The 25,580-nt window shown below is 37.5% G+C and overlaps 2 long non-coding RNA genes across 2 annotated transcripts; one reads left to right on the top strand and one right to left on the bottom strand.

Annotated features, from left to right (window-relative positions):
- The first annotated feature begins 3,273 nt into the window (after positions 1–3,273).
- On the top strand, positions 3,274–18,346 carry LOC117133992. The gene is made up of 2 exons (XR_004458079.1): positions 3,274–12,270; positions 12,365–18,346. It is a non-coding gene; the product is annotated as an uncharacterized LOC117133992 (long non-coding RNA).
- Positions 12,481–24,451, bottom strand: LOC117133991. The gene is made up of 2 exons (XR_004458078.1): positions 23,495–24,451; positions 12,481–23,385 (listed from the first exon to the last, which is right to left on the bottom strand). It is a non-coding gene; the product is annotated as an uncharacterized LOC117133991 (long non-coding RNA).
- Between the last annotated feature and the right edge of the window lie 1,129 nt (positions 24,452–25,580).

The raw sequence follows: 25,580 nt of genomic DNA, 5'->3' as shown, positions 1-25,580 counted from the left end.
TTCAGGTGCATCTCATCATATGATAAGTGACACTCACTTGATTAAGAACATTGTACCAATGAATGGAAATGTGATGATTGCTAATGGAGATAAGATTCCTATTAGAGGAATAGGAAGTCTTAAACTGTTTGATAAGGAAACTGAAGCCTTTTATATGCCTAAATTTACTTCAAACTTATTATCTGTTAAGAAATGTGCTACTGATTTACATTGTAATGTTATATTCAGTCCTAATGATGTGAAGTTTCAGGATATTAAAAGCAGCAAGATGATTGGAAAGGGAGTGACTAAAGGAGAGCTATATTTACTTGAAGATCTCACTCCTGTTTCTAGATATACCTGCTCGTTTACTTCTGTTTCCGGTTCTAGTTTAAGTAAAAATGCATTGTGGCATGCTAGATTAGGACACCCTCATAATAAGGCTTTAAAACTGATGTTGCCAGGTGTTTCCTTTGAGAATAATGATTGTGAAGCTTGCATTTTAGGCAAGCATTGTAGAACTGTCTTTACCAAGTCTACTACTGTTTATGAAAAATGTTTTGATCTTATTCATTCTGATGTTTGGGCTGCACCTTGCCTATCTAGAGAAAACCATAAGTATTATGTAACTTTCATTGATGAAAAATCCAAATACACCTGGTTAACCTTAATTCCAACCAAAGATAGGGTACTTGATGCATTTAAAAACTTTCAATCCTATGTAACTAACCATTACAATGCCAAGATAAAGATTTTCAGGTCAGATAATGGAGGAGAGTACACGGGACAAGCATTCAAGCTACACTTATCTCAGCATGGAATCCTTCATCAAACAAGCTGTCCCTATACCCCACAACAGAATGGTGTGGCTGAGAGGAAGAACAGGCATTTGATGGAAGTAGCCAGGTCCATGATGTTTCAATCCAACGTGCCTAAGAAGTTTTGGAGTGATGCAGTTGCTACGGCTTGTTATCTCATCAACAGGACACCAACTCTGATTCTTCAAGGACAATCACCATTTGAGGTACTGAATCAGTACAAGCCCTCTCTAGAGCATATGAAGATCTTTGGATGTTTGTGTTTTGTGATGGTGCCTGGAGAGATAAGAAACAAGCTAGAAGCTAAGAGTTCAAAGGCAATGTTTATTGGATATTCATCAAGTCAGAAAGGATACAAGTGCTATGATCCTAACACAAGGAGAGTGTTAGTATCTAGAGAAGTGAAGTTTGTTGAGGAAAAAGGATACTATGAGGAGCAGATTCAAGAAGATTTGAAAGATCTTACTTCGGATAGAGCTGAAACCTTGAGGATCATCCTAGAGGGTCTTGGAATCAACATGAATCAAGGTGGGAGAAGCACTACTCCAGTACCGGATCATCAGACTTCCAATCTTGACCATGAAGGGGGGAATGAAACAAGAACTCAAAACCGTGAAGAGACAAGTAGAGAAGAGAGTTCTGGTTCTCATGATCAAGCTGTGGAATCAAATGCTCAACAAGAAGAAGCTGAAGAGAGTCAGCTAAGGGAAGAGGGAGCTGAAGCAAGTCAGCTAGGAGATGAAAGATCTGAAACAAGTGTGCTACCACAAGAAGAAGAAGAACAAGAGATGGCGCAAGAAGGGCCAGTGTTGAGAAGGAGTACAAGGCTGAGAAAGGATCCTTCCAGTTGGGTAAACACAAGAGTGTACTACAATGCCCAAGCTGTGAAGCATCCTACTCAGGCCGTGTGTTCTTTTGCTCAATATCCAGAAGCACATTGTGCATTTATGGTAAACTTAGATGAGAATCACATTCCAAGAAGCTATGAAGAGGCAATGGAAGATAAGGAATGGAAGGAATCAGTAGGAGCTGAGGCAGGAGCTATGATAAAGAATGATACATGGTATGAGAGTGAACTACCAAAAGGGAAGAAGGCTGTGTCTAGTAGATGGATCTTTACAATCAAGTACAAGGCTGATGGGTCGATTGAGAGGAAGAAGACTAGACTAGTAGCAAGAGGGTTCACTCAGACATATGGAGAGGATTACATTGAGACATTTGCACCAGTAGCCAAGCTACACACCATTAGGATTGTTTTAAGCTTGGCTGTGAACCTTGGATGGGGATTGTGGCAAATGGATGTAAAGAATGCATTTCTACAAGGAGAGCTTGAGGATGAAGTCTATATGTATCCTCCACCAGGTCTGGAACATCTAGTGAAGAGAGGGAATGTACTGAGGCTAAAGAAAGCCATTTATGGGTTGAAGCAATCACCAAGAGCTTGGTATAACAAGTTGAGCACAACTCTGAATGGCCGAGGCTTCAAGAAGTCAGAATTGGATCACACTCTCTTTACACTCACGACACCCTCAGGTATGGTTGCTCTCCTTGTGTATGTGGATGATATCATTATCACTGGGAGTGATAAGGAAGGTATCAAAGCAACCAAGGAGTTTTTAAAGTCTATGTTTGAAATCAAAGACTTGGGAGAAATGAAATACTTTCTTGGAATTGAGATTTGTAGATCCAAGGAAGGTTTGTTCATGTCCCAAAGGAAGTATACACTTGATCTTTTGAAAGGTGCAGGTGCTTATGGAGGCAAGACAGCAAGGATGCCAATGGAGGATGGCTACAAAGTACCAAGAGAGGGGGAGATTGAAGACAGCAAGCCATTTCATGATCCTAAACTCTATAGAACACTTGTTGGCAAATTGATTTACCTTACCATTACAAGGCCTGATATATGTTTTGCTGTGAATCAGGTGAGCCAACACATGCAGCTTCCCAAGGAACATCACTGGCGCATGGTGGAGAGGCTGTTGATGTATCTGAATGGCTCGCCGGATCAAGGAGTATGGATGGGGTGCAATGGAAGCACAGAAGTGGTGGGCTATTGTGATGCTGATTGGGCAGGAGATAGAGCTGACAGGAGATCAACCACACGCTATTGCACATTCATTGGAGGCAACTTGGTGACTTGGAAGAGCAAGAAGCAGAAGGTGGTGTCATGTTCAAGTGCAGAAGCTGAGTATAGAGCTATGCTGAAGCTCACAAACGAGTTGGTGTGGATCAAAGGCATCTTGAAGCACTTGGAGATTGATCAAGCCACTCCAATGACAATGCATTGCGACAATCAAGCTGCCATTCACATTGCATCAAACTCGGTGTTCCATGAGAGAACCAAGCACATTGAGGTTGATTGCCACAAGGTGAGACAGATGATTGTGCTTGGAGTGATCTTACCTTGCTATACGAGAAGTGAAGATCAGTTGGCTGATGTGTTCACCAAGGCGGCAAGACAAAAGACTATGGAGTCCATTCACATAAGATTGGGACTCATAGATCTTGGGAAGAGAAGGAGCTGATCCCCTTAGCTGTGAGATCTTTACTCTTTTTCCCTCATTAAGGTTTTGTCCCAATGGGTTTTCCTTAGTGAGGTTTTTAATGAGGAAGATCTCATGGCTGTCCAAGCTTAGACTTTCACAAAGCTAAGCTTGAGGGGGGGAGTGTTAAGATGAGGAGAGTTAAGTGAAGAAGGGAGATGAGGCTTGAGTAGAATGAGGATAAGGAAGGCTAGGAAGGTTTGGGAGCTTTGAGATCAACCAGTCCGTACAAGGCCGTACAAGGCCGTACATGACCGTACAAGATGGGATCGACCAAAGCTCAACCAAACCTTACCTTGAGTTACCCGGGTTACTTAGGTAAAGAGGAGAAGTTACCTTAGCCTTTGTGGGATGGATCAGACCGTTGGAAAGGATAAGGGAGAGTCTTGGACAGGCTGTCACAGCTGGAAAGTAAAAGCAAAAGGCACCAGCCAGCTAAAGATGCTTCACACGGATTGATCACCTCATTGGATGGTTTTGAATTAAGCCTTGACTCCACATGCTTATCTTATCCTCTTGTTTACGAAAACCCTAAGCTCTCTCTTCATATAAATATGTAAACTCTCTCATTAATATAATCAAGCAAGTTATGAGTCTCTCTTAGTCTTTTAGTCTCTCAATGGTTCTATACTAGACTCTTAATCTCATTTCATACTCAAATCTCTTCTAAATCACTTCTAGTCTTTCTTATTCACTCAGATTACTCTACTCAATCCTAAAAGTGATACTGAAGTGTATCTGATATCTTATCATGGATATTGCATCTAAAATCTATCGCACAATGTGAAACTAAGTATCAAACAGAACATGGACGAGGTTGGAAAATAAGTCCGAATAGTTGCACAAATTTATGCAGAGGCTGAGTTTGAACAGAAGTATCAAGAATTTAGTGAGAGGTATCCATCATGTGCTATGTATCTTGATAAAAATGTAGCTGTTACAAATTGGGCGAAATGTCATTTTCCCAGTGCAAGGTACAACATAGACACCTCTAACTGTGCAGAGTTTATGAATCAGATTTTTGATAAGGCACAAAGGTACTCTTTACTGCCTATGATTGATACAGGTATTGACAAAATGGCTGAGTGGTTCAACAGACATAGGAAGGATGCTGCTGCGTAGAGCTGGGAAAAAACACCGAATCTTAAGAACCAAACCAAACCCTTTCCAAAAAAGTAGTACCGAACCTGAACCAAAATTGATTGAATATCCGAACAATTTCAAAATTTTGGTATCTAGAGAACCAAAACTGAACCCGACCCAACAGAAGTATTTTAGGTACCCTAATGTATCTGAAATAGATTTTAATACATAATTATATTGTTACTTTTGACTTAATGTAAATTAAAAACATCTAAAATATATAATATACTTTTAAGTTTCCTAAAATACTTGAACATATATACAAATAGTCAAAATTAAATGCTTAAAATAGCTAAAATGTACTCAAAACACCAAAAATACTTGAAATATCTATAGATTCTCTATCCAAATATTCAAACGAAATCAATTTATTTGTTAATTTTAGGTATTTTGATATACGTTATTCAAATATATATATATATATATATATATATATAATATTATTTTGGTTATAGATTTTGAGAATTTTAAAGTATATAATGAATTTTAAAATTTTAAAAATCATTTAAATGGGTTATCCGAACCCGAACTAAACCCACAAAGATCTGAATTGAACCCGAACATTTAGAAATACCCGAATGGGGCTGAAATCTTTGATCCCGAAAACCAGAAACCCTAATAGACCCGAACCAAACCCGAATGGGTACCCGAACACCCACCCCTACTGATGCGGGACTGTCTGCTCGAAAATTGGTTTCTTCTGTGGAGAATAAAATGCATAAAAGATGTCCAACAAGTGAAAAACTAATGGTGACTGAATTGAACTCTTTTTGAGCTTGAATACAATATCATTGGGGATGACGGAAAGAATTATTTGGTGGATTTGAAACATAGAACATTCAGCTGAGGTACTTGGATATTGATAGATACCCATGTGCCCATGCATTAGCCGCTGCCATTAAGTGTTCGAAGCATGAGATAGACCATACGAGTTGAGTGATATGTATTGTTTAATGTAGGCTTTGGCGTATAGAAGGACTATATATCCAGTCTTACATATGTTCGAATGGATGGTTCCAAAAGAAATCGAGGAGTTGAATGCCTTACCTCTAGCCTACAAGAAAAGAAAGAGAAGAACTCAAGAAAAGAGGTATCCATCGGTAGGAGAACATCAGAGCAAGAATAAGTATGTGTCGAACACGAATTTGGGTTGCTGGTTCAACTGCTCAGAAGGATCATAAGAAACACAAGGAAAACAAGGAACACAAGAAACACAAAGAATACAAGGATTTTAAGAGGCATAGGTTGTGCCTGTGTGGCTAAAACTTTTGGTTTTAATGTTTTTATTGTAAGGGACAAGTTTGTAAAACTTGATGAAACCTGCATTTTATGTTTGTACAACTAAGTGAAACTTGTTTCATTTCTGATTTAATTACAATCAGTAAACAAAGTAAAATTTGTAAATAAAAAATTGAAGATTAAAATCAAAGTTATTTATATGTTATTGATGTTATTTATGATTTAAATAAAAATTATTAAAAAATTTCATCACACTACTTATTTGTATTCATTATGAAGGAAATAAATTACTCTTTTATAGATTTTTCCTAAATATTGACCTTGTGAGATTTGAAAATTATTATATGTCATGAAATCGAGTATATTTTTACATCATTATATGAGAAAAGCATCTAGGAAAAATAATATAATTGGCATAACTATAAAATTATTCATCTAATTACAGTAAAACTAAGAAAATTGCAAAAAAAAGTAGAAAAGTAAAATTTTGAAGGTTTTGTAAAAACACAAACTTGGTGAAACTTCGACCACAATTTTTCCCGCCCAAATTTTCGAATTCCCCCTGCCCCCCCCCTCCCCCATTTTTCTAAAATTTCACTCTCCTCAAAATCGATGAAGACATATATTCATTTTTTTTGGGTTTTTCCCATTTCTCTCAACCCCATCTCTTTCTCTGCAATTATCTCTCTCTAACTTTAGAGAATTTTCTCTCTTTATTAGATCTTAGTATTAATTGAGAACAAGCCATCGCTTGACTCAATACCTAAAAATAACTAGAATGATCTAACTGACTAGATAGACACGCGAGTTGGTCTAGTAAGTTAGAGAACACTAATCAAACCCGATCGGAAAGCTTTCTGGAAGAAGCATCAATCGACGCAATGATAGTTCTGTCGGTCGATTATTTGAAAGGTGTATCGATCGATATTCTTTGTGAATCATCGATCGACACTTTCTCGCAATTAACATACGAGAACAGATTAGATAATCTAATTGATTATACCTAAGTTTGAGTTCGAGAACAATTAATATCAATAAACGCCTAAAAACCCAAATTAAGTTATTTATTTATCATACCTGAGAATATACCTGAATCTAGCTAATTACCCAACTGTTAACAATCTCAAATCAAACCAATCGAGCAACTGCCTTGCTCACCAATTCATTTACTGCTCTAAAACCTATTAATCTATCTTCATTTCGAAGACTATAAATCTATTGTGTAATCCTAGAGTCTTTGTGGATTAGATCCCTAAGTACTACATCTGAACCTCTTAGTAATTCACTCCTTAGGGTAATTTGAGTGATATCAACTACTTGAGACGCGAATGTCATCTTAAAACCAACTTGTTCCTAGAAATTTTCTTAAAACCAACATATTCCAAGTCGTCAACCTAAAACCCACCAAATCACAGTCTCATCGTCGTCTTTAAATCGACCCAGATTGTTGATCATTCCAATTTTAAAAAGAAAAGCGTACACAACCCTTCAAATTTATTGGTTTAGCCATTTTCTTTCGTAAAAAGGAGGGAGTAGGTACAAATACTATACTCGTGTACTCCTATACTTCAAAATTTTTTTGCCTCGGAATCAAGAGAACACTTTTGAAAAAGAAAAATCTCGCAGCAACAGGCAGAAAAACACTTAGGCAATGCGATGCCTCATTAAAATTGTCCCAGAAAGGCAAACAACAATCTTAGATTCGTCTAAACACTAGCAATGTATCCAAACCATCCCAAACATAATATCAAGGACTTTACAACATTTCTTGTCGCAATCATGCGTTTCGAAAGCTAGTACAAATATCAAACTGAAACTTGACGAGACAAAGTCTTGTAGACCTTTTTGACTTAATAAAGCGAGTTTCTTATGAAATCAAAAATTATACAAGAAATCTTCAAGCATCAAAGCATTGCTTTCAGTTTTGATGAACCAAGTGAGTCACAGAAAAGCATCGAAAAGTTTGGGACAAAGAAAAATCGAGAATAAAAGTAGCAGCGAGCACAACAAAGGGAACACTTTCTCCCCGCTCATTGACTTCATCTACCGCTGGTTGACCAATTCGTTCCAGAAACGAATATGTAATGAGATTCCTCTCAAAAGCCTACGAAAAACGTTCTGCGACTAGATTGTATAGAATAACATCAGTAATACTCTATAAGTAACTCCAAGCAACTTTCACTAAAGCTCGAAATCAAAGCATAAACGTTTCTCGTAAGAACTGGGGAAACAAAACTACTTTGACATGACCATACATAGCACCGATTTACTACCTTCATTAAACTGATCACCCGTTACTTACACAAAAAATCTTTCAGACAATCAGATCAAGTCATACAAAGCAACTTTCCGAAGTAAACATAACATGTCTGATTCTTTAACCCTGCGGCATGATGGCTTCTGCCTTTCATTCCCCTCAGTCACATCCGAACAGGAAATCATCCCGCAACTGATTCCGCACGGATTATGTATCAAACCTCTTAGGCTTCATCTTCCTCAGACAAAAACCAAACAATTTTCATACGGCTATAGGAAATGTTTAACGAAACATTCATCATAGAACTGAAACTTAAAGCAGAAATTGTGTTCTATCATCATCGGCCATCTTAACACAGATAAATCTGGCATACTTGGCCTACTAATCTCTACAAAGCTCTTTGGCCCTCAGCCAATTAAACCTTCCCGAAAAAACCCGAACTAGAATCTGGCATCCCCTTTAACGACAATTGTGGGAACCAAAATTCATACCGTTGATTTCCATAATCGGAGGAAAGCCTTGAAACCTTAACTTTCCTTGAGGTTTGATATCACTCAAATTACCCTAAGGAGTGATTTATACTCTCTCAAATAAGAGGTCGAGTTTTAGTACTTATGGATCAAATTCACAGGGAGCTAGGGAACCAAATAAATCCATTCTTAGATTTAATGACTGCGGATTGTACTATAGATGCTAAAGTGGATCAGCCTACCAGTTATTCACACTTGCTGAGAATGTTTGGAAGAACCAAAGCTGACCTCCAACCTAATTGAGCTTAACTTTCTTGTCTTGGGGCTTGGTATACATTGGATCGAAATCCTCCTGCAAGTCTGGAAGGTATTAGACTTAGTGTCACTAATTTTCTTTCCACCTCTCTTTGGCATCCATAAGTTTTATTGAGTCAAGAAAGGGACAATGAACTTCTAAAATTTTCTTTACTCATATAACCTCTCTTAGCACCATTCTTAGATTTAATGACTGCGGATTGTACTATAGATGCTAAAGTGGATCAGCCTACCAGTTATTCACACTTGCTGAGAATGTTTGGAAGAACCAAAGCTGACCTCCAACCTAATTTAGCTTAACTTGCTTGTCTTGGGGCTTGGTATACATTGGATGGATTGAGGGTGAGATGAGTGATGACTTGAGTCTACAACTTCTAGGGCAAGTTCTAGCTAGCTAAACTAGAAAAAGGTATTAGTGACAATCCTAATGATGAATATCACAACTTAACAATCTATAGTTGGGGCTAATCCCTTATAACATATTTAAACCCTAAACCTAACAATAGAACTACTCAGACATGACTAAGCAATTCATAACAACAGTTAGGTATAAAAACTGCATTGATAAGTAGATAGATATTAATGGAGTTCTAATCACAAATCTCTTTTGATCTTCTCTCCAACTCTACTAAGATCCTAGAAAACCTTTGCTGTGAAAATAAGAAACCAATAAAGCACACTTTTCCTTTAACATATTTGCAAACTATAAATATCAGGTTAAAACTCATCAGGGGTAATCTTGTAATTTGGTGAAGTCTTGGGCTCTAAGTCAGCTATGACCAACCGGGCTTCTGAGCACTTCGCTGTCAATCGATGTCACAGAGTGTGCATCGATCGATTATTGTCTCTTAATGTCGACCATTGGTCTTGCTCGAAGGTCAGCTCGGATGCTTTCTCCAATTATCTCCAAAATTCTCCAAAATCATCAATTTCTTCCAAATCACTCCTGATCCTATAAATATACTAAATAGAATCTAAAACATAATAATTACTTATTAAAACACTTATAAACCATGGCTAAAAGTGGGTAAAATTCATTGTCTATCACTAGATATATCTATTGAGTGCCTTAGCTCCCTGTGAATTCGATCCCTAAGTACTACAATTGAATCTCTTATTTGAGAGAGTACAAATCACTTATTGGGTAATTCGAGTGATATCAATATTCCGTGGATAGTCCTTGGTAGGATCATAATTTACGCAAGTTTCACTTGGTTTCGTGCTCTTTTGCTTATTTTATTCATTTAAATAAAATTTTATTTAATTAACAAAAGGAGGAGGAGTATCACATAATCTTTTTTCCAGTTTTTTTTCGTCAAACGGCTATTCCATTACTCAAACATGAGGTGGTATGGAAAACCTGACCGAAACTGAACAACAATTGAAGTACATGTTCATATGAAAGGATCTTGTTATCTTAGCTAATGAATCATACATTTCCAGAACGAGGAATAAAAACAATTGAGAACTTCCTGAATCTACTCTTCAGCTTTGCCAACTCCTTTAGCAATGTGGAAAACTTAGGCCATGCTCCGGGGTCTTGAACCATCGAGACTAGATCCTTACAATCGGTGACAAAAGCCAGACACATCAATAGTTGTGGCATTCACCCCATTGCCCATAAGAGGGCCTCAAGTTCCGAGTGAAGTGGTGAGAATCTTCGCAGTTGGTTTCTGGCTCCCGATAGCTGTGTTACTCCTCTTGAGTTTATCCATATCTACCCATACCACTAAAGAGTGCATCATGTGTCTATGATCCATCTACCATGCATATCTCAGAGGATTGTGCTTGTTCAGGGTGTTGTGTATCCCTCTAAATAATTTATAATTTCTCGCTTTCCAATTGTACCATATAATCCATGGGAATGGATCTCTATCCAACTCAGGATCTTCAATATCGTTCTTTCGCCCGAATAGATAGTCCATATTTGTGAAGTTGCTTGCGCTGGGGAACACTAGTGGTGGAATCGGGGTAGCTGCATTTGAGAGGAGGCAATTCAAATATGGCATGGTTTATAGTTTTATACTCTACGCCACATCTAGGAAAATGGTTGTCGCATCACATATAACGATGTGTCAAGTTGATTGTCACTGCTAATGGTCCAAATATCTTTTGCCAAATATGATGTTTGATTTTTCATGGAGCTTGTATCTTCCAACCAGAGGCTTAGAGTTTTTTGATACTAGTTTCTCTATGTGTATGCACCGTATCCTTGTTAAGCAGGTTCTTGGCTACCCAGTAGCCTGACTTAATAGTGTACCTTCCATTCTTTATATAGGTCCAATAGTATTCATCTCGACGATATCATTTTTTTCTAGTTAAACGCACTGGAGCATTTGATTCTTATTTTTTGTGATTGCTGCCAATAACCATTATAGGTTTATAGCCCATAAATTCTGTGTTTGTGAGTGATAACTGAAAAACTAGTCAAATTTTTAATATATTTATGATAGCGAAAAACTGTCAATCCTTTAATGTGTTTAATTAATTTTGTACGGGAATGAGCAAAAAAAAGATCTTATTAATTTAAACGCTAGGGATATTACATTATAAATAAAAGAACACAATATATATATATATATATATCTTAATATAAAGTAGAGAGAGATTCTCTTCTCATTCAGCCACGTAAAGAATTGCTTTCATGCACAGCGCCATGTGTCTTCACTAAAGGAGGTATCGACTTTAGTCATTTGCGGGTTTCTTCTTGGGCTCAATATTAAGTTATTGGAACAATTTTTATCAGGCCTGGATTCAGATGATTATTGGACCGTATAAAGATATAGATAGTCTTCTCTTAGATACTCCGCTGATACAATCAAAAGTCGTCACCGGCGAAATACTGATTCTTTTCATCTTACTGCCATATGATCTCCACCGGCTTTATGTAGATTAATTTTTATCCGACCATATCCTGTTGGAACCCAACATCGGTTTCTTACGCCTGGCTCTCTACTTACCGATAGACAGAAATCAGGAGACGTTACGGAATTTTGCTGAATGTCTTTAACGCACTCATTAACAACACCTATCCACTCCTCCCATGATTCATCATTGAAAGCTTCCTCAATTACTTTCTTTCTGTGAATCTTTGATTATAAATACATAAATACCATCCTGTGAAATTCGTCACTTCGATCCATAGGGTTTTAGAACTTTGGGAGATGATTTCGTTTACGGTTTTTGATTTTGTTTATGTTTGTTGGTGTATTACCGTTACCGTACAATGTTTCACCGTCACCGACACCGTCAAGCTGAATGTTTAGAATCTTCAGCTGCAGCTTTGGTCATTCAGGCGTTGAAAGAGCCGGAGAGAGACCGTAAAAAAGTTAAGAACTTTACTATGATGAGATTAATATTCCATTTGATTATTTCATTGAGATTTCTAGGATGCGGCATAAATCTATTGCAAAAGAGCTGAGTTAGCCATATTCTGGAAACATGTGTCGGTGTTGGATGCACCGTTGATGGAAAGGATCAGAAATATCCTTGGCAGTATATTCAAGGTGAGTTCGATATTCATGATTACCAAACGCACACAGAACAATATTTAATGGGAATTGAAAGATGTTGTCTTCTCTTTTTCATTTTTTTTTTCAGGGTGAGCTGCTATGTTTCTTCACTTAGAATGACTCAGGTTTTGATTAATGTTGGGTTGTGTTCTTCTGTTTAACAATCCCAATTGTTTACCAATCTCATTATTATTTCTGATTTGGTTTAGGTAAAAGAAACAGAAAGTTACATAGATTTCTTGCATATCATTGTTTTCTATTTCTCTCATATTTAACCCTTCTCCGGTAATGATGCTATTATTTGCTTTCTCCAGTGAACTATTATGATCTACGGCGAGTTGAGTCATTATTTCTTCTCTTCTTCTTTCTATGGATCCTAATTTATATAAGATCTTTGATACCCATTAAAATACTTTAGGTTACATTTTTGCTTTTCTGCCTTTTATTTTTGTTTTCTAGGAACTGAACAATTTGTCTTGATTTGGTTTTTGTGAACTGGGAAAACGCTGACGTTGTTCGAGAAATAGAATAACAGGGCTAAGGGTCTGACCTTCCACCCCGAAAGACCAAGGAATCACGCTACGTTTCACATAGGTGTCATCCAACTCTGGTATTATCAATGGATTCGTTCGTTCTCACTCTACAACTTATCTTCCCCTAGAAGGTAAGATAGGAAATCTATGTACATGTAAAAAAGTTGCACACTAGAGAGATTTAGTGGATTTTTCATTACCCATGAGTTTAGATGTTCTATAGTCTCCAAAACTTCCACTCATATCTTTGTAAAAATTATGCTTGCGCTCATATGTATGTGTTGAATATATGAATAATTTTCTAGATTCACAAAGTTGTTGAGATATATAATCAGTTCACATATAGATTCTAATTTTTTTCATGATCCATGCTGTTCTTGATGAACATATACAAATATGATAATGCTGATGAAGAAATGTGGATCAGTAACTATTTTAAAACCTCAGGAGAGTTTGGAGCAGCCTAGGATGAAAAGAGAAGCAACCACATACATATAGAAATTGATCATTGTGCTTAAAGATGTTTACATATCTTTGTTTCTTTTTGCTTCTTTTGTTTTCCATGTTTCTCTTCATTCTATTTAACAAACTTTGAATTTCAGAGAAACCATAATGTCTTCAATCAATTCCACCGTTATAAGTTATTCAGCTAATTTTCTCACTACATTTTCTGGTTTAACGAAAACTCTTGCGCACCAAGCATCCTGTAGTTTAGTACAAAGCATTTTTTATGCTGGCTTCTATTCATTTTTTCAGGAACATAAGAACTTTCCAAAGCCAAAATCTAATAATGTGCACTGTTGGTTTATACAAACAGAGAGAATTGTTTTACTACTCTCAGTAAAACATAAACAATGTGGAGATAATCATAACTACTTTAGCGTTATTTTCCATTTTTGTTATTGTTAGATAAGATACGATACTTAGAGATAATCATGTATCTGATTTGTGTATATCACCTCCTTTAGATAAGGATGCATATCGTGTGTATATATACTGATGACATGAATACATAACTCTCTACGGAGACTTACATTATAACATGGTATCAGAAACTTAACCTAGCCACCCAGCTCTTTGATCCTCTCCGCTTTCTTCTTCTTCTTCTCCTAAAATCTTTATTCTCTTCTTCTTCTCTATTTTCTCGCCATGGCTGTCGTTACTTCATTCAATGACAATCTTTTCGGCATATCTCAAATAAAAGCATACATCCCTATAAAGCTGGATATGATCAAACTGAACTACCAAGTGTGGCGAGAACTCTTTGAAACTCACTGCATAAGCTTTGGTGTTCTTGGTCATATCGATGGGTCTCTATTACCCACTCCTGATACGGAGAAAGAATAGAAAGAACACGATGGACTTGTGAAGATGTGGATCTATGGAACAATATCTGATTCTATTCTCGAAACCGTCCTCACCACGAAGTGTACTGCTCGAGATCTTTGGTTAAAGATTGAAAATCTTTTCAGGGACAACAAAGAAGCATGGGCTTTACAAATTGAAAACGAGCTACGCACCATTGTCATTGGAGATCTCTCAATCCACGACTACTGCAACAAACTGAAGACTCTGTCGGATCTCTTGGCCAATCTGGACTCACCGGTTCCAGACAAATCATTAGTCATGCATCTTCTCAATGGGCTGTCAGAGAAGTTTGACAACATAATCAATGTCATTAAGCACAAAGTGCCTTTTCCCAGCTTTCTTGAGACTCGATCTATGCTATCTATGGAAGAAGATCGACTATCTAAACATGTCAAGCCTAATGTCACTCATAATGACAATGCTTCTGCTCCGAATGTTTTGTATACGACTTCAGCACCTCAGCAACAAAACTCGAATAACAGCAACACTAACAATGGTCCCTCCAACAACAACAATAGCTACAACAACAACAACAATGGAGGCTCTCATCGTGGAAACCGTGGTCGTGGACGTGGTGGTCGCAAAAATCGCGGGCGTGGACGCTTCAATAACTGGAATTCGCCGTTCTACACTCAGAACTGACAGTTTGGACAACCGCAATGGTCATCGTTCTATCAGCAACAGCCGCCATTCTTCAATAACTATTCCATGGGACAGCAACGAATGGTTCCGAATAATGGTATGATGCAACCTGGTTTACTAGGTCCACGTCCTGATGCTCGAATGACCAATGAAGCTCATTCCATTGTGTCACCATCTGTCCAGCAGCCGATGCTTAACACGATCCCTGCGAACCTAACACATGCGTTCAACACCATGAGTTTTGAGGATCCGAGCAATGCGACGTGGTACTTCGACACAGGAGCGACGAATCACATAGCTTCAGATTAAGGTACTCTTCGTTCGACTGTTAATACGAGCAACTTACCTTCTGTCATAGTCGGAAACGGCTCGTATGCTCCAGTCACGAAACTTGGTCAGGGAGTTATTCCTTCTAATTCTCGTCCCTTTCATCTTCGCAATGTTCTTGTGTGTCCTTCTATTATTAAAAATCTAATCTCTGTTCGAAAATTTGTTACTGATAATTTTTGCTCACTTGAATACTTTGGTTTTTCTAATAAGGATCTTCACAATCGGACAACTTTGCTCCGATGCAATAGTCAAGGACCTCTCTACCCTATTACTCCACCGTTGCAATCTTCTCCTCACCTGGCTTTGTTTTCTTCTCAAAATACCTCTTCTCTGTGGCATCGAAGATTAGGTCATCCAAGTGATCAAGTTCTTCAACGCATCCTTTCATCGCTTTCTCTTAGTTTCAGTAAGACTGACTTGACAAATCTTTGTCATGCATGTCAACTTGGTAAACATACCAGACTGCCTTTCTTTACCTCTAATAGCATTGTTTCTAATCCTTTTGACATTATACATTCTGATATTTGGACCTCTCCTGTCCTAAGTGTTAATGGTTTCAAATACTATCTTCTTTTTCTTGATCAATACTCACACTTTGTTTGGATTTATCCTCTTCATCGAAAATGCGATACCTTTGCAAAGTATCTTCATTTCACTCGATATGTGCAGACTCAATTTAAGAGCACGATCAAAGCATTACAATGTGACAACGGTGGGGAGTATGATAACAAGGCCTTCAAGGACTTCTTAGCAACACAAGGAACCACATTTCGGTTTTCCTGTCCATACACTTCGCAACAAAACGGCCGTGCAGAAAGAATGCTTCGCACCATAAACAACCTTGTCCGTACGATGTTACAACAAGCCTCAATGCCGGACACGTTTTGGGTGGAAGCTCTCCACACTGCAGTACATCTTCTCAACCTCTTACCGTCCTCCGCCATCAGCAATGAAATACCAATCACAAAGCTGTTCAAAACACCAGCTCGCTATATGCATCTCCGCATGTTTGGCTGTCTCTGCTACCCTAATCTCCTGCCAACAACAGTTCACAAGCTGGCGCCGCGGTCTACCCCATGCGTCTTCCTTGGGTATCCGACTGATCACCGTGGGTTCATATGTCTTGACTTACAATCTCACAAAATCATACTCTCCCGCCGTGTCACATTCGATGAAAATATATTTCCATTCTCAACTTCTTCTCAAACACCTGTGAGTCCCTCTCTTGAGTCTTTACCTCCTCCGCCTATTATACGTCGTCCTTCGCCTTCTCCTACTACACCTGCAGTGTCTCTACCTTCTCAATCCAACCACCCTATGACTACTCGCAGTAAAAGTGGTATATACAAACCACGAGCTCTGTTGTGTCTCCATACGGACACAACAATTTCTCCCTTACCAGTATCTCACGTGCAAGCAGCTAAAGATCCGAACTGGAATCCCTCTATGAAAGAGGAGTACAATGCTCATATTAAACGTGGAACGTGGAAACTAGTACCATGACCTGTTGCTACTAATATTATTCGCTGTTTGTGGCTTTACATGCATAAGTTCAATGCAGACGGCACCCTAAACCGGCACAAGTCGCGACTGGTTGCGAATGGCAAGTCTCAACGACCTGGTATTGATTGTGAAGAGACTTTCAGTCCTGTTGTCAAACCAGAAACCATCAGAACAGTGCTACATGTCGCGACTGCTAGAGACTGGCCTCTTCACCAGCTTGATGTTAAGAATGCATTTCTTCATGGTGATCTTGAAGAAACCGTCTACATGCATCAACCACCTGGTTTTGTTGATCCATCTACACCTGATCATGTGTGTCTGCTTCAGCGAGCTATCTATGGCCTCAAACAAGCGCCCAGAACCTGGTACAATAGATTTGCTAATGTCGCAGAGAAGATTGGCTTCACACAGACCAAGTCGGATGCTTCCCTGTTCATCCTCTCTCATCAAACGCAGACGGCTTATCTCCTATTGTACGCGGATGACATTGTGCTCACGGCATCAACACAGAGTCTCCCTAGCCGAATCATTAATGCCCTCAAAGCTGAGTTTGACATGACTGATTTGGGCCGGCTTCATCACTTTCTCGGAATCTCTGTGCAGCGTGATAAGCAAGGACTGTTTCTCCAACAACAAAACTATGCTGCGGACATTCTACATCGTGCTGGCATGACTGACTGCAATCCATGTCTCACACCAGCAGATACAAGGTCAAAACTTGCCACCGATGACAGCCCACCGGTCACTGACCCTTCGCTGTATCGTAGTCTCGCAGGGGCTCTACAATATCTCACATTTACACGGCCAGATATCGCATTTGCCGTGTAACAAGTGTACCTATTCATGCATGATCCTCTTGAGTCTCATCTACATGCCCTCAAACGCGTGCTTCGGTATGTCAAAGGTACTATTTCTCACGGCCTGCGACTGTACAAGTCAAAAAAAAATGATATGGTCACGTATTCGGATGCTGATTGGGCTGGCTGTCCCTCCACTAGACGGTCTACGTCAGGATATTGTGTTTTTCTTGGGGATAATCTTGTGTCCTGGTCGTCTAAACGACAAGATGTCATCTTGCGATCGAGCGCCGAAGCTGAATATCGAGGGGTGGCGAATGCTGTCTCCGAAGCTACGTGGCTTCGTACGCTATTACTTGAACTGAAAATTCCGGTCCAGCGTGCCACTTTAGTCTACTGCGACAATATCTCAGCCATCTACATGTCTTCCAACCCAGTTAAGCACCAACGTACCAAGCATGTGGAAATAGACATTCACTTTGTGCGTGAAAAGGTGGGAATTGGTGAGATTCGAGTGCTCCATGTACCAACTGCACAACAGTTCGCTGACATATTTACCAAGGGCCTGTCGTCACCTCTATTTTTGGAGTTTCGGAACAGTCTAAGCGTTCGTGAACCTGCCTCTTTGACTGAGGGGGAGTGTTAGATAAGATACAATACTTAGAGATAATCATGTATCTGATTTGTGTATATCCCCTCCTCTAGATAAAGATGCATATCGTGTGTATATATACTGATGACATGAATACATAACTCTCTACGGAGACTTACATTATAACAGTTATTGTGAAAAAAATATTGAAATATAACGTGCAATTGACTGGTGGGCATAAGTCTCAAAGATAATATATAAGGTGTGGAGAAACTGGAAGATCGAACATAACATAAAAGAGTAACTATTTCACTCAAAATTTGAAATGTTGGAAGACGGCAAATATAATATGGATTTAAGCTGTAAACATATTGCGAAGAAAGAAAAAAGATTTTTTTACATTCTAGGACACATTATGTCTTTGGAATTGCATATTTAGACACTTGTTGCTTGAGGCACACAAACACTTGTTGCTTGAGGCACACAATTTCTATGTGCAATATCTTAGATGCCCTCAACCTTATCTAACAATAACTAGAAAGATATTAACTAACAACTCTAACTAAATCCAAAAGTCTTTTTATTAAATCATTCAAAAATTTATTTATTTTAGAATTTCAAAATTCAAGTTCAGATTCACTTTTATTAAACTCTATTTTTCTTTTTATTTATTTTCATAACGCATACTCAAATCCAATAATCACGATACACTCTCCTTCATCAAATCGAAGAAACAATTAATTCTTAATCCTCTTGGCTTGTCTCCTTCTTCTCAACTTTTTCTTATTCCTTTGTCTATCTCTATTTTTTGTCTGTTTTTCTATCTTTTTATTACGAATCATGACAGAATCCACGGATAAAAAAAAGAAAGAGAAAACGCCTCAACATGGATTTCGAGCTCAACATCGCATCGGTGAGCTCGGTGGCTCAGTGAAGCCATGGGGGTTCGAGCTCGTCGAAATCCTCCGCCACCACGAGATCTGCTGCTCAAGTTGACTCCTCGCCTTGCTCAACTCATTTCCGAAGTCTCATCCATTATATAGGTGAAGCTGCAGTGGTTTGAGCTTGGTATCACCATGGGTGAAAGCTCGATTAGATCTGCAATAAGAATGATGAATTTACATATTTGGTCCTTATATTTATGTAAGTATTTGTTTTCACCCTCAATTTTTAAATGTGCAGATTTGTATTCTAATTAGTATCAAAATTTTCAAGTATACACCACAGACATGCTTTATGCAATTATGTTCTTCATGATTACAATGTCCATATAAATATATCCTAATCCATGTCCACACCTACTAGCTCACAAATAATCGATAATGGACATCATTTAACATGATCTCTTTCAGAAACTTTGATGTGGATACAACTTGTGTGTCATACTAATATGTCTAGATATTCTCTTTTACACATTTATATCCATGTCCACATATCTTACGTTCACACTTTTATAATCCATATTCATATATTCTTATAAGTTATATATAAAAAATATATATAGAAAATTAGATAAAACAATAAAAGTATATATCATTAAATAACAAATATATATCACTTTGTTATACTAATTTTTTTGGTCATATACATCTTTAAATAAAAAAATAGAAAACAAAACATAGAATTTTGTAAAAAAAAAATATTGTGTCCACATCCATAAAACATATGTCTAATAAATTATAATTTAGCAATTTAGTTAGACATTAAAATATAAAAATATATATATGGATATCAAAATAATAAGAAAAAAGAAACATGTTTTTATATGGTTATTATATATTTATTTAATCAGAAACTGAAATAGTGTATGAATAAATATGGTTTTGTGTCCATGTCCACAATTAATTTATAACTATATTATCCACACTATGATATCCATGTCCATACTTTTTTTGTATATATATTAGTATATATATATATGAAAATGGATGTTAAAAGATAGAGAATTTTATACATAATTTAATGTGATAATTATTTTTGTTTTATATATTTTAGAATTTGAAATAAAAGTAAATGAAACATTAAGAGAAATAAGAAAAACAAGTTACAATTTATACTTACCCAAACATAAGCACATCTTCCGTTTCTTCTGAGCAAGGGCATTTCTGTCCAAAACAGCTCTCAGATTCAAGGAAAGTGTCCCTCCAGCGGATTGTGTCTTAAAGTGTTAAAAAAGATAAAAAAGTGTCCTAAATGGTAATCGACTCAAGAAAAAAAAAGCTTTATTACATGAAACAAAGTAATATACAAAATAAAAGGATATGAGACAAGAAAAGAGAAGAACTCTTGGAATTCAATAATTAGTATGTTAACTTCTCTTGCTCAAAAAAAAGCCTAACTCCTCAAAAAAAAAACCAAAACTTATAATCTCATAATCATCCGCACTTGCGTTTCTTACAAAAAGTCATTATATTATGTACCAAGATCATAATTGTGTTAGAAAAGAGGAATGATACTAAAAGGAGAAGAACTAAACGTTGCAACATGCCATGACTTAAAGGCAAAATCACAATGATCTATAGCACAAAGATAAAACCTAGTCAAAGACAAAATCATAATGATCAGATACATAATTGGATTACGCTGCTAAGTAACAACAAACTAAGCTCACAAACATTGCAATTGTGATGTTAACCATGACCTATAACTCGAGAAGCAATTAGAGAAGTGTTGGCCAGAAACATAAACAATAAAGATAACAAGAGAGATGTGAAGATTGGAGATTGGAGAGAGCGTTTTACCGGACAGAGAAGATGAAGAATTAGACAAATAGAGAGAGAAACGATAGAAGGAGAGGAGAGAAGACGACGACAACGTCAAAGGTAAAAAGTATCGTTTTGTTTAGTAATTTATTTTTTCCAGAAAAACCCGATTGGGTAGTAAACCTGATAGGGTAATTTACAAATCAAGACCCTCCCAAACTAAACCCGCGAGTTTTAAACACAGATAATTCGGGTTTTGGGTTTGAAATTTTAATAAGGTTTAGGGTACCCTATGGGTTTTTACCCATGTTCAAGAACTCGCTAGGCGCTATCCATGCGGCACATCCGGGCCTAACGAGTTAACAAAAACTCGGAGATTAATCGAAGAGTAATCGGAGATTAATTTTTCATCATTTTATGTATATATGTGTATATAAACTATTATTTTCGTATAATATCAAAGAAACGGTCTAGCTCAAATGCTTAAAAGTGTTGAAGTCTAGAGTTAGCATCCGGGTTCAAGACTGGATTTTGTTGTTTTAGCTTATTTTAATTTTTTTTCATTTAAAGAAGGGTAAAATGGCAATTTGCTGAGTCATCCCTTTCACTTTGCCATATGAACGTAACCTGCAAAACCAGCTGCCTCCATTTTTGTGTTCAGTTTTTTCATTATTTTCATCATTTGTTCGCACAATTCTATGTAATATGTGTAGATCTAACTTAAATGTACTAGTTTTTAACAAAAATCGAAACAAAAACAAGATGTTTTCAAAGTCCCGATTTTATTGCCGATTATGGTCGATTCGCCATGGTGGTTGGCCGCACTGCGTATACTCGCCGGTTAATCGGCCGGGTTATCCGAGTTTTAGAACATGTGTTTTTACCCATTCTTAACATCCCTACTAAATAGCGAAATTGTAACAGAAAATTGGAAGCATTAAAATCACAGAAGTTAAAAACTATCAAAAATAAATAATCCATTTACACTCCAATCAACTAACGTTCTAAAGGTTTTATTCCAGATATTATCATAATTAAGACAATTTTTTTATTTCTAACAAAATAAATAATGAAAGTTATATTGTAACTAACATATTTGTTTCCTCAACATAAATAACTAACGTTTTATTCGACATTTCTTATTTTGTATCATTGACAAAAAAGAACTAAGAATGAATTTACATTTCCAAATACTCATTCAAACAACATATGTTTTATATTATTTTTTAATTGCTGGAGACTCAACAAAACAAAACGCTTAAAAGTATATGATTTAGCATAAATTGCAATCAAATCTCTTCTGAAACAAAACCTTAGACATTGAAAAAGTATTGTATTTGTAAAAGATTAAACCAAATCCATGAATTTTTGGTATCAACAAATGATACTCTTAATACCCACAAGCAACATTCTTCACCAAAATATAAAAAACCTCATTAACCAACCAATATGTATTCGGATTGCCAATAACGTTCAACCAAAAAAACATGTTACCCTCACCCAAATTATATATAGAATATAGTATTATATATGTACCAAATTGTAACACCCGTCTCTTCCACTTTCAAGAATGACATGTAACTACCAGTAAAATATCGAATTAAACTGTGTTATTCAAACCGATTCAAATACCAAAGCATTTAATAAAATTAATCCGAAAGAAATACATCATTAAACTGAATTATAAAAATATGTCAAATAAATCGAATATAAAATTCGTATATGTTATTAATTAAAACCTAAATAAATACAATTATCCCAAATACACCAAACCGTCCAGATATCCAACTACTCGGCAAGCTCACCTTCAATGGGAAGGAGAGGTGAGCAACAGGGGAGTCACTCAGTGAGCTATGGGATGTTAAGCCGCAAACCACTGACTCAGTACATAGCACTACGACTATGTAGGCCTAGCTCTAACATGAAACAAACACGGCACCTATTATGCCACACATAACAACCAATACGCTTATAGTACATAGTTATTCTTTGCACCCCGTATTCTCCTCATACGGATATAGATATATAAATATTCATGTATACCAAAAGTATGCGTAGTACATTAGTGCTTACATGTACTCCCACATTCTCCTCATACACAATGCTATGTAGTATATAAGTACTTTCCTATAATCCCGCAGCTCATGCGTGGTACAGAAGTGCTTCCCTGTACGCCCTGCAATCTCTGCACAAACAATTGCCACGTAGTACAGAAGTGCTTCCATGTACTCCCGCAGCTTATACGTGGTACATGAGTGCTTCCCTGTACTCCCCGTAATCTCCACACAAATAGGCCGATACAGAAGTATTTCCCTGTATCCGGCTAACCCATCCATACTATACGTATATATACTTATATATAACCGTTTTTTAATATCACACAAATCAATCAACAGTTGAATCATCTAATTCCCTATCTCCGGTTTACACAAAGAATAAAACAAAAACAAACAAGACTCCAGTTAGACTCGATTCACAGAGACGGAACATGTTTCGAAACTAAACTTTCCATAATCGTAGTACTAAACTAGCACGGGATTAAACGGAATAACCCTCACCTTAGCCACTGGATGAAATGGACAACGGAGGATACAGTCAACTGCGACACGAGAATTAATGTCTTAGGTCCATAAGAAACTTTCCTAAAACAATAGATTTAGGGTTTCCAAATTAGAAGACTAGGTTTATGATTTCCGGATTTGACCAGAGTTGATACCCGAAATTAAAATGGACATAACTTCCTAACTGTACCTCAGTTTGCCGATCTGAAGAATGATCTGGAAAGCGGACAACGAGACCTTTCCAACAGTATCTCGCTCGTTTTCTAAGACAGTCGGGATAAACAGGAAAACGCTTATGAAGTTGACTGTTCGTGGACTCGCTCTACAGAAATCAGTCCCAAATAAACAACCATAAGTCCATAACATTTAAACCAAAATTCCAAATGATGATCCGCTTTCTGCTATAGGTTGATCTGTGAGTTTAGAATTTACTGACCCGTGGACCCCATCCCGTCTGACGGTCGGTCCGTTAATTTTCCAAGGCTTGGAATCATTGTTTACTGACCCTGCAATCACCACCCAACCTTTTCGCATGCTTTGGCCTCACTCGCACGCTATCACGAATCACTTCCCGATAGGTCACCCATCCTTCTACTACTCCAGCTCAAGCATGCTTCACTCTGAATTTCTTTCAGGATGTGCTCCGGAAAAGGTAAGTCAACTTTGGTGACATAGGTAGCCAAATAAATTCTCTTAAGCCTTTTCACATATAACAACTCGGGATGTTACAATTCACCTCCTCTAAAAGAACGCAACGTCCTCGTTGCGGCCCATGACAAGTCTCAAGACGCCTCTCTCAGGTCAGAACCGAGATGGCTAACCAGTTCTGATACTACTTATAAGGCCCCGGCCCGCCCACGGCTAATGGGCCACCCACGCCCGCTCTCTCGGCTCGTAGGCCCCATCCGGTGACGGTCGGTCCGTTTATTTTCCAAGGCTTGGAATCATTGTTTACTGACCCTGCAATCACCACCCGACCTTTTCCCATGCTTTGGCCTCACTCGCACGCTATCACAAATCACTTCCCGATAGGTCACCCATCGTTCTACTACTCCAGCTCAAGCACGATTAACTCTGGAGTTCTTTCAGGATGTGCTCCGGAAAAGGTAAGTCAACTTTGGTGATATAGATAGCCAAATCAATTCTTTTAAGCATTTCACATATCACAACTCGGGATGTTACACAAACACTTAATAAAAAATATAACCACCAAAATCGAATTTTAAATATTCTAAGAGCATCTCCAAGGTGACTCTATTTTTTCCTCTATAATTTACACTAAAATAGAGTAACTCTATTATAGAGTTGAATTTGCTCCAATGGTTCACTCTATAATAGAGTTACTCTATAATAGAGTGAAATATAGAGTAATCTTATTTTTTTACTCCAAATATAGAGTGAAAAAATAAGAATACTCTATATTTCACTCTATAATAGAGTTACTCTATTATAGAGTGAACCATTGGAGCAAATCCAACTCTATAATAGAGTTACTCTATTTTAGAGTGAAATATAGAGAAAATTATAGTGTAGCATTGGAGATGGTCTAAACATATATAAAATACAGTATATTTATATACATTATACAAACATCCGCACGTAAAACTGTCCACTTTCCTAAATCTGCAGAACCTGACCTCACCAATCAAAGTGGTCACCAGGCGAGTCAAAGTTCTTTATATGAAATGTGTTTTTTTTTTTGGTTTCTTGAACTGTGGCATGCCATAGCTTAAATGAAAGGAGATAAATACTATGGAGCGCTAAAGCGACTATAAATGTGTGGTAACAAAGATACAGCTGCAGGCGCCGGAGGAACCCCTTTCTAAAAGTCTATCGTCGCGAAGACACCCGATCGGCCCGGCTTTCCCGAATGTCGTCCACCACCGGCCCTTCTCCTTTCCGGGTCGATAAAGTGAATCCACAGAATCTATCCTCACCTATCCTCACCTATCCTTATGCTTTTCTCACAGATTCAACAACGATCTTTTTTGTCTAAAAACCCATCGGATGGGTCAGAACGAGTTCAGCTTCTTGCAAAAATGACTTCCCGGTGGCTCATCTGGACATGATCTTAACAGCATAGATGCTGGTTGGCAGCTCCACTCAGTTAGCTTCTAGGGAACGTGAATATGATTGTGTTTCTCATGTTCTGTGTAAGATTTGTGTTTGCTTTACTACAGGTTAGCCTGGACATATATATATATATATAACCACAAGACTCTTCATTTAACTAAGTCTACCTGGGAAACAATCAAAATTGTAAAATATTTACATAA

Source organism: Brassica rapa, chromosome A05 (genome assembly GCF_000309985.2).
Source record: "Brassica rapa cultivar Chiifu-401-42 chromosome A05, CAAS_Brap_v3.01, whole genome shotgun sequence".
In the NCBI taxonomy this organism is placed as follows: Eukaryota; Viridiplantae; Streptophyta; class Magnoliopsida; order Brassicales; family Brassicaceae; genus Brassica; species Brassica rapa.
The sequence above is the reverse complement of the archived record's forward strand: the minus strand, read 5'-3'. Positions and strand labels throughout refer to the sequence as shown.